Here is a 13685-nt window from a genome sequence, read left to right as displayed (position 1 = left end):
GCACATGCTTTTTGAGAATGCTCATCAACGCATTCTCTTGATCTGCGTTAAGTATGGAGGAAATTATTACTGGCAGCTTCTCATTCTGCCCCAGAAATTCGTATTTCAGATTTGTTGGTAGGGTATTTAGTTCAAGGGTTGGTGGCTCTACAAGAGAAGGTTGCGTTATTTTTCTTTCTTCCTTCGGCTCTGCTTCTTGCGTTGCGATCAATCCTTCTTCTTTGTTTGTTTTTTCTAAGATCGCATTGCAGGCAGCTACGGATGCGTCGACATCCACTTCTTCATACTCTTCATCAGACTTTTCTTCTTCAATTAAATTCACGTCATCTTCTAAATCTGACAAGTCTTCCTCATCAGGAAATTTCATGGCATGAATTATATTAAATTTGAGCTTCTGTCCATTTATGCTCAAAGTGATCTCGCCCTTGTGCACATCAATTTGAGCATGACCTGTTGATAGGAGAGGTCGCCCCAAAATGATGGGCACATCTTTATCAGCCTCATAATCCAGGATGATGAAGTCAGCTGGCGAAATAAATTTATCAATCGTGAACAACACGTCCTTCACCTTACCCTCTGGATGAATCATAGATCTGTCGGCCAGTTGGAGAGTCACAGATGTGAGCACAAGTTGACCCACATTTAGTTGTCTAAAAATTGACAGCAACATCAAATTTATGCTGGCCCCCAAGTCACACAGGGCTTGCCTAATATAGAGTCCTCCTACGGAGCAAGGAATAGTGAAGCTCCCAAGATCGCTCATCCTCGGTGGGATAATAGATTTGGAAATTTGCGTTAATGCCACCGTGGCAATTTTTTAGTGCCTCTCTTCTTAGTTACCATGTCCTTCAGAAACTTGGCATAGGCAGGCATTTCCTCAATCGCTTCACTGAAAGGAATGTTAACATGTAATTGCTTTAAGATAGATAAGAAGCGTTGGTACTATACCTCTTCGTTTTTCTTCTTCTTTAGCCTCTGAGGAAAGGTGGTAACTAGACTTTCACAGTTCCTATTTCATTTGACTTTGAGGTTGACGCAACCTCAAGTTCTACTGCTTCATTTTCTTTTTCTTCTTCTTGCGTTACCGCAATCGCAGGTTTAGCTGCGATGGAGGTTGATCTGTTCTGCTCATTCTTTTCGACCTCCACATTCTTCCCACTATGCAATGTCACAACCTGACATTGCTCCTTACCTGAACCCCCTGGGTTGCGTGGAAGCTCGGTTGAACTTGGCAGCGCCCCTTGCGGTCTACTTTTAAGCTCATTTGCAATTCAAGGTTGCGGATGGACGTAGCCTGACTTTGAAGCACCGTCTCAATTTTCTCTATATATTGCTTCAATAGGCCTTCTAGGGAAGAAGATTACGGTGGTTTTTGTGAGCTACTTGCTTGGTTGCTCTGTTGGCCGTTGCTGCATTGAAAGAACCCTGGTGGCCCTTCTTTTTGTGCCATAGATTGAAAGTTTTATTGTTGATTCTTCCAAGCAAAGTTTGGGTGGTTTTTCCACCCGGGGTTGTAGGTGTTAGAAAAGCGGTTGTTCTTTACAAAATATACAAACTGTGGGTTTTGTGGATAATCTTCCATCGCATGCCCATCACCGTAAGTCACACACCTTGCAGTGTTTTGACTTATTGCGTTGATTTGCCCACCTTGCGGTGTTAGGCTGCTGATGTCATTCCTTGAATCAAATTCGTCATTGTAGTCATTTGGTTCTGCAATGAAACAATAACACCGTTATTTGTGTCAGAACCTTTGAGTCTTAATATCTGGTCGCTCTCCTTCTAGTCTTCATGATTCTTGGAGATGCGATCCAGGATATTCTTCGCCTCATCATAAGTCTTGTCAAGCAGACCACCAGCTGCTACCGCATTGGCAGCAGTCTGCGAAGCAGGATTCAAACCGTGGTAGAACCTCGAACCAACCTTTTAAACCTCGCCCAGGCATCGCTGAGCAATTCGTCCATGTCTTGTTTAAAATTGGTAATAAGGTTTCTTCGTCTTGCGTTCTCTGTAGGTGGAAAATACTTCTTCATAAACTTTTCCACCACTTGCTCCCAAGAGGTGATCTCTCCTGGTTCGAGTGAGTAAGCCTATTTCCTAGCCTGATCAATGAGAGAAAATGGAAATAGCGTTAGTCGAACCTCGTCAGTAGAGATATTCAGGAACACAAAAGTACTGCAGATTTCAATAAAACTTCGGAGATGGGCGTGTGGATCCTCGCCACGCCTTCCTCCGAATTGACTTGTAGCCTGGATCATATGCAGCATCATCGGTTTCATTTCAAATCTACATCCGTCTAAGGTAGACCTCATGATTCCCAAGAGAAATCATAGAGGTTTGGCGATGCATAATCTCTAATGGGCCAATTGCGATCGTTGGCTAACAGAATTGGATTTTGCAATGACATTGTTGTTGTTTGGTGCTTCATTCCTAGGCTACTCCGCCATTTCTTCTTTATTGGATTGTGGTTGCGGTTGGCGATTCCTCAGTCTCCTCCTAAAAGTCCTCTCAATCTCCGGGTCGTAATTCGCCAGAGATTAAGAGTCCTGTAAAGAAAATAAACAAAAAACTACCGTTAACAAACTATTTTGCCGAAGTCCCCAGCAACGGCGCCAAAAACTTGATGCATTATTTTTTTGAATGGAAATATGGATGAAATGCATTAGTGGAATTACGTTGTGCACTCAAGTTTCCCAAGCGGAATTCAAGTGTAAATTCTCCTGAGTTTCCTGGTAAGTCTAGGGTCGATCACAGGAACTTGTTAAAATAGTTTGCATTGATAATGTTCTTATGAAAACTTTGCAATAACCGGTAAAATAAATAAGGTGGTTGGTTTGTTGTTGCCTTAATGAAAATAATAATAAATGCTGCAGAGTTCGAAAAGAGTTGGCAATGGGAAATACGATGAATATACGGTGAACGGGTTGAGAAGGGTTTCGGCTAACACTCTCTAGGTTACGTTTATACCTTGCGATCATGCAACATGCATACAATAGTAAACCACCTCTCAGTGTGAATGCCACGACTTCTAAGGCTAGAAAGCATGCAATAAATATGCGATAAGTCAACAGGGTTTACACATAAACCTCTATTTCTATTTATGCAATGACAACATGACATTCACGTAAATACACGATCGCATAATATCATTCCTATTCCTAGGATGCATGCGATGCAAGTTGACAAATAGAGCTTATCTCTAAGTCCCTATTTCTTGTTTATGCAGGCCTAATCTTACTCTTTCAGTTCAGATTCTAACCTCGCTCTCTCGAGACTTTAGGTTTTTTCTTTAGATTCTCTCTTGAGCAACTGTAAAGGGATGTTTCGCACAGCATAAAACAAGACAATCGCAAGCAATTAACTTCCTAGATCCTGTTAGCTTAGTTCCTCTCAACCCATTCAACTAGTTTAACTACTCATGTGTATTAAGAGAGTGAGCAGATGTAGAATTATAACTTCCATTGAATAGATAAAAGATGAAGTACAGAATAACAATGCAAGTATAGTAAAGAGTCTGGGGTAATTTCTTGCCACCAGGTGTTACACTGTTCTACTCGTGCTCTAAAGATATTCTCGCTTTTGCGAGAGTCAACCCGCTCTCTGCTTTTACACCCCAAGGTTCTCTCTCGAGTTTCCTTGGACGATCTCCAACGTCACCACTCTTCTCTAGCTCTGTCGTGAAATGGAAAAGAAAACTATGAACAAAGGTGTGAACTTGTAAAGTGATGAAGTAATCGACTGCTTAACCCCTTCTCTGAAGAATGCACTAGGTATTTATAGGGCATCAAAAGGTGAAAAGGTGTCTTCTCTTTCCTGGTTGTACAGATGGGACAACTTTAATTTCTGACTGATGCGTCGGATAATTGTCATCGATAAAGCTGGATGTACTTTGTGACCATTATCAGCTGTCAACTTAATTTGGATCTGACTGCTGTCAACTTTCTGTCCCATCGATCTTAATTGTCCTTTTGTCCGGATGCGCCCACCATGTTGCAGTGATTCTTCTTGGGTGAATATTTGCGAGCGCGATCTGTTGGATTTTATGTCCTAAAACTCGTAGTTTGTAAATTAATAAACATATTCTATTTTGTTTTTCGATAAAGTTGTTATTGAAATTGTAATCTTGAATCCAATAAACTAAGGTCCTGAGGCTATTTAATGTAGTTTGAACTTTATGTAATGACATAAATGTGGATCAAGTTCAAATATATAGCCAAAATGGTCTATATGAATAAGGTTAGGCATCTTATTATGGGGACACTATGGATGCAGCCCACTTTGTAGTTAGTACAAACGATGTGATCCTGAATCGTTCATATAGAGATATGTGAGTGGAGGCATCCTATGCAATGAGTTTGCATAAGACTGAACCATGAAATAGTCACTTTTTACGTTCTAAATGTAAAACTAACTATTTCGTTAATTGATGACCTAGGTAACTTAATCTTAATCCTGAGCTAACTATGAAATCCTGTTCACTCAGAATTATCCTTAGATCTGCATAGATGAGGGCAGTTCATCATCGCTGGCACAATAAGCCTCCTATTTCAGGGGTAATATCGGGTGGATAGCTGGGAACATAGGGTGCAAGACGAAATTCACTCCTACCCATTATAGGGACAGTAGATAGGTTGTTCCCTTTAGTACTGAATCTAGGTCTTAAACAAAGGGCCCTACCCTCTCCTTGGCCCGAGAGGGATTCGGTTTATAGGTTGGACCTTAAACCAATTGTTCATTAGAGGATCAGTGGAACTTAAAGAACAAGATGTAGTCTTGGGGGTAAAACGATTTTTATGACCCAACCGAGATTACGAACAACCTGTGAAGGATTAGCTTACTAATCATGGTTATATCAAATGGACACAAATATATCTATAGTGAGGGGAGTGTAACTTCGTGATTATAATGGAATGACCCGTTAGTTAACGAATGTTGATTAGCTTCGTCTAAAGAGTAGCAAGCTAATCTCGGATCGTTGAAGCCCATGATCTATAGGTCCATTAGGTTCCCTTACTAGCTCATATGGAATAAACTTAGAACAGTATGATAGAATGATTCGAATTGTTCGAATTAGGTGAAGAGAGAGAAACCGACAAGTATATGTGATATAGTGGTCAGGTTTTTCAGTTTAGAGATACAGATTTATTATTTAAATGTGATTTAAATATCAAGAATATGAATACGTTCATATTCGGAAGCTCGAAAATGATGGAAATGGTCAAAGATGTAGAATGTCAAAGACTTGACTTTTGACTTTGAAAAGTCAAACTTTGACCAACCTTATATTCAAATGTGATTTGAATTTCGAGAAAATGAATGCGGATTCATACTCGGGAGGTCAAAATTAGTCAACACGAAAAAAATCATAAAAAGTCAAAATGTTGACTTTTTTGTCAAAATTTGACTTTGACGAAATGACTATTTTATCATTCAACTAAAGTTAGTGGGAAAATCCAAACTTTTGTTGGATAATTCCACTAACAAAATAGTGGGCAAGGTGTTGGCTTATAGTGGAGACATTAAGCCCACTAAGATAGTGGATTATAGGTGTTGGGTTTTTATGGATTTGGTTCATGCAATTGTTGCATGAATTTTTTCTATAAATTGGGCTTTTCAATTTAGTTGAAAAACTTTTGCCATTTTTCCAAAAGAGTTTTCTAAATTTGGGCTGGAAAATTCTCTTTTCTTTGAGTGAAATAAAAACCAAACCCAAATTCATTCTTATTTTTCATCTTTTTTCTCTCTCTCGGTTTTCTTCATCCACTGGGTCCCACAACTCGGTTCTGAGTCCAGAGTTTGGGTTGAGATTCAGTGAGGAAAAGCGTTGTTCGGGAGCTACAAAGGTTGTATCTCATCCCTTTTAATTCTCTGTTTTTCCTTCAAATGCATGCTATTTTTTTTAAATTAAAAGCAATTACAGTGTAATTAGATCCTAATTCCACTGCGTATGTCTCGTGTTCCGTCATGTGGTATCAGAGCATGCTAGAATTATGCTCAATTTCTTTTGGTGGGTATTTTTTTTCTTTCTATTCAAGTGTTGAATGAAATGTGGACTAAAGTGGGTTATTATGATTTTGGCATTGTTTTTCTTTAAATTTCTTGTGAAAATTTGTAATTTCTCACTTGTTTATGAGCATTAATGTGTGAATGGAGTAATTTCAAAGAGAGGCTTGGAGAAATTTACTCGATCAAATGGAGTAATTTCAGAGCCATTAATACCTTGAGTGTGTCTAGTCGCTGAGGTTAAAATGCCGGAAGGAGATTCTAGCGGAATCGAGCTAGAGAGTGAAGAATTCGGCTGAAGGTCGAGTTCTCGGGTAAGCTTGGGCCAGTCCTGATGGTCTGAGGATTTCGGCTCAACCATGAGAAATTCTGAGCTAAAATTTTAAGGTAAGCTTGCCAAGAAATTTTAGAGAATGTTCGTAGAAGGAAATTTCTTGAGAGAAGGCTTGGAAAAATAGTTATTAAAATTGTAAATTAAATATGGAATCTTGAACAAGCAGGCAGCTGCTTGGGTTGAACAAGCAAGCAGCTTGAAGGGCTTGAAGATGATACTGAGCGCATGCGTTGAAGGCTGAATTGGCACAAGGACGTGCTAATAAGCATTAGACCATGCAACACATATTGAAGCCATAAGCACAAGTGTTGTGTAGGCGTTGGATCCTGCAGGCAGGCACACAAGGTATTAGGCACAAGGTTGCGTTGAAGTTTATGGGTGTGACCAGAAGAATGCATGGGGCATACGTTGATATTCCATAAGACAGGCACATGAGCTAAATGATGGATGCAAAGGTTGCTATACGATGGGCAATAGGCGTGCTCTGAAAGCTTGGCCGCATAGGAAGCTTGAACGCCTAAAGCAAGCCATGGACATAAACCATGGACGCATGGTAATGAAGTTATTGCCTAGTCAAGTTAAGGCCTAAGAATTTGGCTAAGTGTTCAACGCATAGTGAGCATATACATGAAGAGGATTGCCAAAGACTGTGAATAACTCTAAATGCTTTAAATGTTTTAAATAAATTGCTAATGCTTATGAATGTCTAGCAATGCATGTTTACTGAAAGCTATTTATGACAATTATTCTCAAATAGTTTCCAAGCAATGCATCTCACATTAATGTTATGTTTATGCTATGCTTTTAATAAACATGAGGATGCATTAGTACAATATTTTTTTGGGCAACTAAGTCATTAAGAGAAAGGAATATGCAAATTCAACATTAGTAGCTCAGTGCTGAAGGACTAAATGAGAAGGTACTGAAACTCAGTCTTAGATTTGAATGGCTCGATATTGATAGACACGGAGAAGGTATTCGAGCAGCTCAATACTGAAGAACACGGAGAAGGTATCTGAGCAGTAGTACCTAAGGTATGATGATACTTAAACTAGAACACATGAATGTAAGAAAAGTTGTTATTGGTAGTGTTGAGATCACTCCACACTAACTATGGGTTGACGTTGAGGAATTGAGTAAAGGTTCTCTTTCAACTAAGGATGCATATTATGTTTTTAGGAAGTGAACAAAAAGGTTCCTTCCCAGTTAAGTAGTAATGCAGTTAAGCATGATAAAGAATGAGCAAAAGGGCCACTCTAGAAGAATAGACTAAGGCATAGTCCAGCATAGCATAAAATAGTGCTATGTGATGTTAATGATAACATGAATAATAGTTGCCAAGTTTATGTTTTCAGTTAAAGCTTTCAGTTCTACTATCAGATTTATGTATGAAAGTTAATCTTTAAATATTAGTCACTCACTGGGCTTCTAGCTCATGTTTTCAAATGTTTTTCCTCTCAGGTAGTGGTCAGTTCCCAAAAGACTTCTCTGCTGCTGCTCTGTCATATAAGGACTAGTATTCTAGATGGGGCTCACTAAGTTGTAATATTCATGTATGAACAATGCTATGAAACCTTGTAATGTAAATGTGTTAAGTTCTGAGTTAAATTGTTCAGTATATTGATGAAATGTACATATTCATGGTTTGAGCAAATTTGACAGGATAGATAGGCAGTAAGTGCCAGCAAAAGGGTTGGTAACTACTGCAGTCACCACTCCATCAAGGTTAAGAGGGTAATCTGGAGCGGGGTATGACATTATGTGCCACAACGTTACAACTAGCATTGCAACGCTGCGACCGTTTTATGAAAGAATAATTTGGGTCAGCCGATTACATCATCCTTGAGCACACCAATTCTTGAACACCATCGCTCTGTCCAGTCTAGTTTTAGGCCCATTGTATTGAATTCAAGCATGATTCAAAGCAAAAGGGTAAGAACTTAGCTTGGGTTTGTTAGTTTAGTTTGGTTCCAATTCAATTCTTGAGACTCGTATTGTAATTCTGTGAGTTTTTATTATGAATTTATGAGAATTTATCTTGAGCATATTCTTCACTTTTTGTGTATGGGATAATTTGACAAATTAGTTGTGCATGTTTAATTGATTGCTTTGATTGGCCTTAATTTGTAACTGTTAGATAGTCGTGACCTAAAAACATCAGTTAAATTAGTTTGTTGTGTTAATTTGGGATTCTAATTAGCAAGTATTTGGTTAATTGATAAATTTTTGCATTCGCTTACATTGCGCACTTTTTGTTCTCTAGAAATTTATTTCAAAATTCCTCACAAAAATCCCCCCTTTTTGGTTACTTCCTACAAGTTTCAATCTTTGAGGAATTCATATTCAGCTCTCTGTGGTTCAACCCCGGGCTTGCTACTTCTACTACTAGAGCTAAGTCACTCTTACTTTATAACGCTATTTACTGTTTAAGACTGACTATTTCAAAGCGATGACCTAGGTAACTTGACTTTAATCCTGAGCTAACTATGAACTCCTATTTATTTGGAATTATTCTTAGATTTGCATAGGTGAGGGATGGCTCAACAGCGCCGGCTCAATAAACCTCCCATTTCAGGGGTTAAACTGGATAGATAGCTAGGGACATAGGGTGCAAGACGGAATTCACTCCTACCCGCTTTTAGGGATAGTAGAGAGGTTGTTCCCTTAAGTGCTAATTCTGGATCTTGAACAAGGGATCCCGCCCTCTCATTGATCTGAGAGGGACTCAATTTTGTTGATTGATCACAAAACAATTGTTCATTAGGGGATCAGTGGGGATTTAAGAAACAAGAGGTAATTTCGGAGGTAAAACAGAGATTCGACCCAGCCGTTATTACGAACAACCTGTGAAGGGTTGACTTACTAATCATGGTTATATCGAGTGGACATAATATATCTACAATGAGGGGAGTTCAACTATGGGCTTTAGTGGAGTGACCCATTAGTTAACGAATGGGGGATAAATCGGTCTAATGAGTTTAACCGATTAATCTCGGATCGTTGGAGCCCATGATTTGTAGGTCCACAAGGTCCCCCTACTAGCTCGAAAATGGATTAGCTCTAGAGTAGGAATCAAACAGAATTGGAGAATATATATTTAAATATGATTTAAATATATGAAGATGGTCTTGTGTAAAATTAATTTAGTATTGGATATTAAACTAATTAGAATTATTTAAACTATTTAAATAATTATTTATTAATTTTATTAGAAAATTAATTTATGAAATAAATTTGTAAAATTAATAAATATTGATTTTAGGAATAAAATATGATTTTAAAATCAATTTTAGATTTTCGAAATAGAAAATTACACAGAAAGGAAAAATGGTATTCAACTTCATCTTCAAGTTGCTCACAAAGAACCCATTATCTTCAACCTTCAATTACTCCAAGCATGAGCTGCATACCATGTAGCAAATCTCTATGCATGATAGTCTGCAATATATTGAAGAGATTAGAGTGAAGTTAAGGTGATAGCAACCGATTGAATTTTTCTGAAAAAATTGGGTAGAAGAAGGTGTTCTTCTTTAGGTTGCTATAATGAGCATTATCCAAGTTCCCTTTGATTCTAGCTTATTTTGAATCCCACAACTCAATCTAGAGTACCAAAAGAATAGTAGGGAAGATCTTGTGGTGGTCTGCACAAAGATTTGGAGGAATTAGCAATTGGAAATCGAGATTTCAACGGTTCTTCAAAGGTATGTCTTGCAACCCATTAAATTTTGTTGAACATGTTTTATTTTCTATCAAAATTAATCAATTAGAGTGCTTATCGATCATTGTCGCTTCAGCTGAAGTTTGCCCAAGTGCTCTATAAGGAGCAAGTCCTGAGGTAAATGCCATTGGAGGCTACAATTACAATGGTCAAAACAGAAGGCGGGACCCATTCAGTCAGACTTACAATTTTGGGTGGAGGGACCACCCAAACTTCAAATGGGGAGGGCAGAATGAGCAGAATCAACCTTATCATGGAGCTTCGTTTGGTTTAGGTATGTCCTTAGAAGACATTGTTAAAAGTCTTACTGACAACTTTTTTAAATTTCAACAGGATTTACAGAATTTTCAGCAGGATACAAAGAAAGCCATTGAAGCTTTGGGGACCCAAGTCTCACAGTTAGCCACCTCTGTTTGCAAATTGGAAAGATAGTCTGGAAAATTCCTGTCCCAGCCCGAGTCAATTCTTAGTGTAAATGTTAGTACAATCACATTGAGGAGTGGCAAGGAGTTGGAGCCACTTGTTGAGTCAGTGAAAAAGCCAGAATTGGAGAGTTCGGGAATTTCTTCTTCAAATTCAACCGTCTTACCGCCACAAAATAAACAAGGAGTATCTTCTTACCCTTATCCTCTTTTGGATATGTATGTGCCTAAAGCACCTTTTCCTTCCAGGCTTGTAAGGCCAAAGGAACCAGCTGTAGATAAGAACAATGAGCTTTTGGAGATGTTTAGAAGGGTGAAGATAAATATTCCTTTCCTCGATACAGTCAAACAAATTTCTAAATATGCCAAATTCCAGAAGGAGCTTTACACGAGGAAAAGACAGGCCAAGGAAAAGAAGAGGATGATGGTAAGTCAATCTGTGTCTGCAATCCTTCAGAAAAACTTGCTAGAAAAACAAAAGGATCCAGGTATGTTTTCTCTCCCTTGCATTATAGGTAAAAAGAAAATTGATAGGACCATGCTAGATTTGGGTGCATTAATAAATGTCATACCTTATTCAATTTATCAAGAATTAAAATTAAAGGACCTAACTGAAACTGTTGTTGTCATTCAATTAGCTGATAAGTCTTTCATACACCTATTAGGAGTCATAGAGGATGTCCTAGTTCAGGTCAGAATTAATTTTTCCTGTTGATTTCTATGTTCTTAAAATGGAATAGCCCACATCTATCTCATCTGCATCCATCTTACTTGGCCGGTCTTTTATGAAGACAATTAAGACTAAGATAGATGTGGATGAGGGCATTTTGATGCGAATGAATTGGTTAAATTTAATATTTTCGATGCGAATGAAAACTTCCACCATAGGGCAAGTACATTCTTTGTACCAGATTGATGTGTTTGACTCTCTTGAGCAGGAGGTTATATGGGACATCTATGACGACATAAGGATGACTCAAGAGATTTGATCCCTTTTGGAGAGCTTGCCATCTTGTCTATGATAGAGTCAATAGGTATGCCCTCATATTCTGATGATGAATCTTCTGACAAGGTGCTTCCTTCTGTTTTATAGGCACCTAAATTGGAGTTGAAGGAGCTTCCAGACCACCTGAAGTACACCTATCTAGGGGAAGCTGAGACCTTTTCTGTCATAATTTTAAAGGACCTGACTGAGGAACAAGAGAAGCAGTTGGTGGAGGTATTGCAGAAATACAAGTTGGCCATTGGATGGACGTTGGTCGACATAAAAGGTATTATCCCTGCTATGTGTATGCATAAAATTTCCTTGGAAGATGGAGCTAAGCCTTGTCGACAGCCCCAATGACGTCTGAATCCTGTCTTGAAAGAGGTAGTCATGAAAGAGGTCTTCAAAGTCTTGGATGTAGGTATTATTTATCTTATTCCTGATAGTGAATGGGTTAGTCCTATTCATGTAGTGCCTAAGAAAATGGGTATTACTGTGGTAAAAAATGATGAAGGTAGTTTAATTCCTATTAGGGTTCAGAATGGGTGGAGGTTGTGTATAGATTTCAGGAAATTAAATGTTGTAACTAGAAAGGACCACTTCCCTATCCCCTTCATTGATTAGATGATTGAAAGACTAGTAGCTGGAAAGTCATTCTTTTGTTTCCTTGATGGTTTTTTGGGTTTCTATCAGATCCCGATTAACCAAAAAGACCAATAGAAGACGACCTTGACATGTCTTGGAACCTTCGCCTTAAGAAGATTGCCATTTGGACTATGTAATGCTCTTAGCACATTTCAACATTGTATGATGTCCATATTTTCTAAGTTTATTGAAAAATCCATGGAGATTTTTATGGATGACTTTACTGTGTATGGAGACTCATTTGCTGATTGTCTGTCTAATTTGTCTCGGGATCTAGAAAGATGCATTGAGTCTAACCTAGTTCTTAACTTTGAAAAATGTCATTTCATGGCCTCACGTGGCAATGTATTAGGACATATAGTATTTGAGAATGGCATAGAGGTAGACCCTACTAAGATTGATGTTATTGCTAAGCTCTCTTACCCCATAAATGTGAGGAGGTTCGTTCGTTTCTTGGTCATGCAGGTTTCTATCGCAGGTTCATTAAAGATTTTAGTAAGATTGCTCAGCCATGACCTCTCTCCTTCAAAAGGATATGGCCTTTGATTTCAATGATGATTGCAAGAGAAGTTTTGACGTGCTAAAAAACACCTTGTCATGCACTCCAATGATTCAAACTCCTCATTGGGATCTTCCCTTCGAGATCATGTGCAATGTGAGTGACCATGCTGTAAAAGCAGTGTTAGGGCAGAAGGTTGATAACCTAGCTCAATGCAACTACACCATGGCAGAAAATGAGTTTTTAGCTATTATTTTTGCTTTAAAAAAATTTCGCTCTTATATTATAGGATTTAAAGTTATTGTTTTTAATGACCATGCAGCTCTACGCTACCTGATGTCAAAAAAGGAGTCGAAGCCCAGATAGCTGAGGTGGGTTCTTCTCCTTCAGGAGTATAACCTGAGACTTCAATATAGAAAGGGGTGCGAGAATGTTGTTGCCGATCACTTGAGCATAATAGTAGCTGATGGAGGTTGCCTCAGTTCTAATGGAGACTTACCTGACCACACTTTGATGTAGGCAGATGGTATTTCTATGACTCCCTGGTATGCTGATATTGTGAACTACTTGACCATTAGCAAGTTACCTTATGGTATGAATAAACATACACCGGATAAAATCAAGAGTGAGTCAAAGTATTATGTTTGGGAGGACCCTATTCTGTGGAAATTATGTTTAGATCAGGTAGTTAAGAGGTGTGTCCCTAATGATGTGTTCTTTTCTGTCCTTGAATTTTGTCATAAGCATGCATGTGGAGGACACTTCAGTCCTAAGAGAGCCGCCAAGAAAGTCTTAGATTCTGGTTTATATTGGGACACATTATTTCAAGATGCATATTTTGTTTGTAAAACTTATGAGCGATGTCAGAAATCTGGCGGATTATCCCATAGGAATGAGATGCCACAATTCCCTATCCTTTTCTGCGAGATATTTTATGTTTGGGGGATTGACTTTATAGGACCTTTTCCTTCTTCTTGTGGGTATAAGTACATTTTTTTGGCAGTGGACTATGTTTCCAAATTGGTAGAAACAAAGGCCACAGCTACTGATGATGCTAAAATGGTTGCGGGTTTCTTGAAGAC

This window comes from Benincasa hispida, chromosome 1 (assembly GCF_009727055.1).
Source record: "Benincasa hispida cultivar B227 chromosome 1, ASM972705v1, whole genome shotgun sequence".
In the NCBI taxonomy this organism is placed as follows: Eukaryota; Viridiplantae; Streptophyta; class Magnoliopsida; order Cucurbitales; family Cucurbitaceae; genus Benincasa; species Benincasa hispida.
This window is presented reverse-complemented; position numbering follows the sequence as displayed.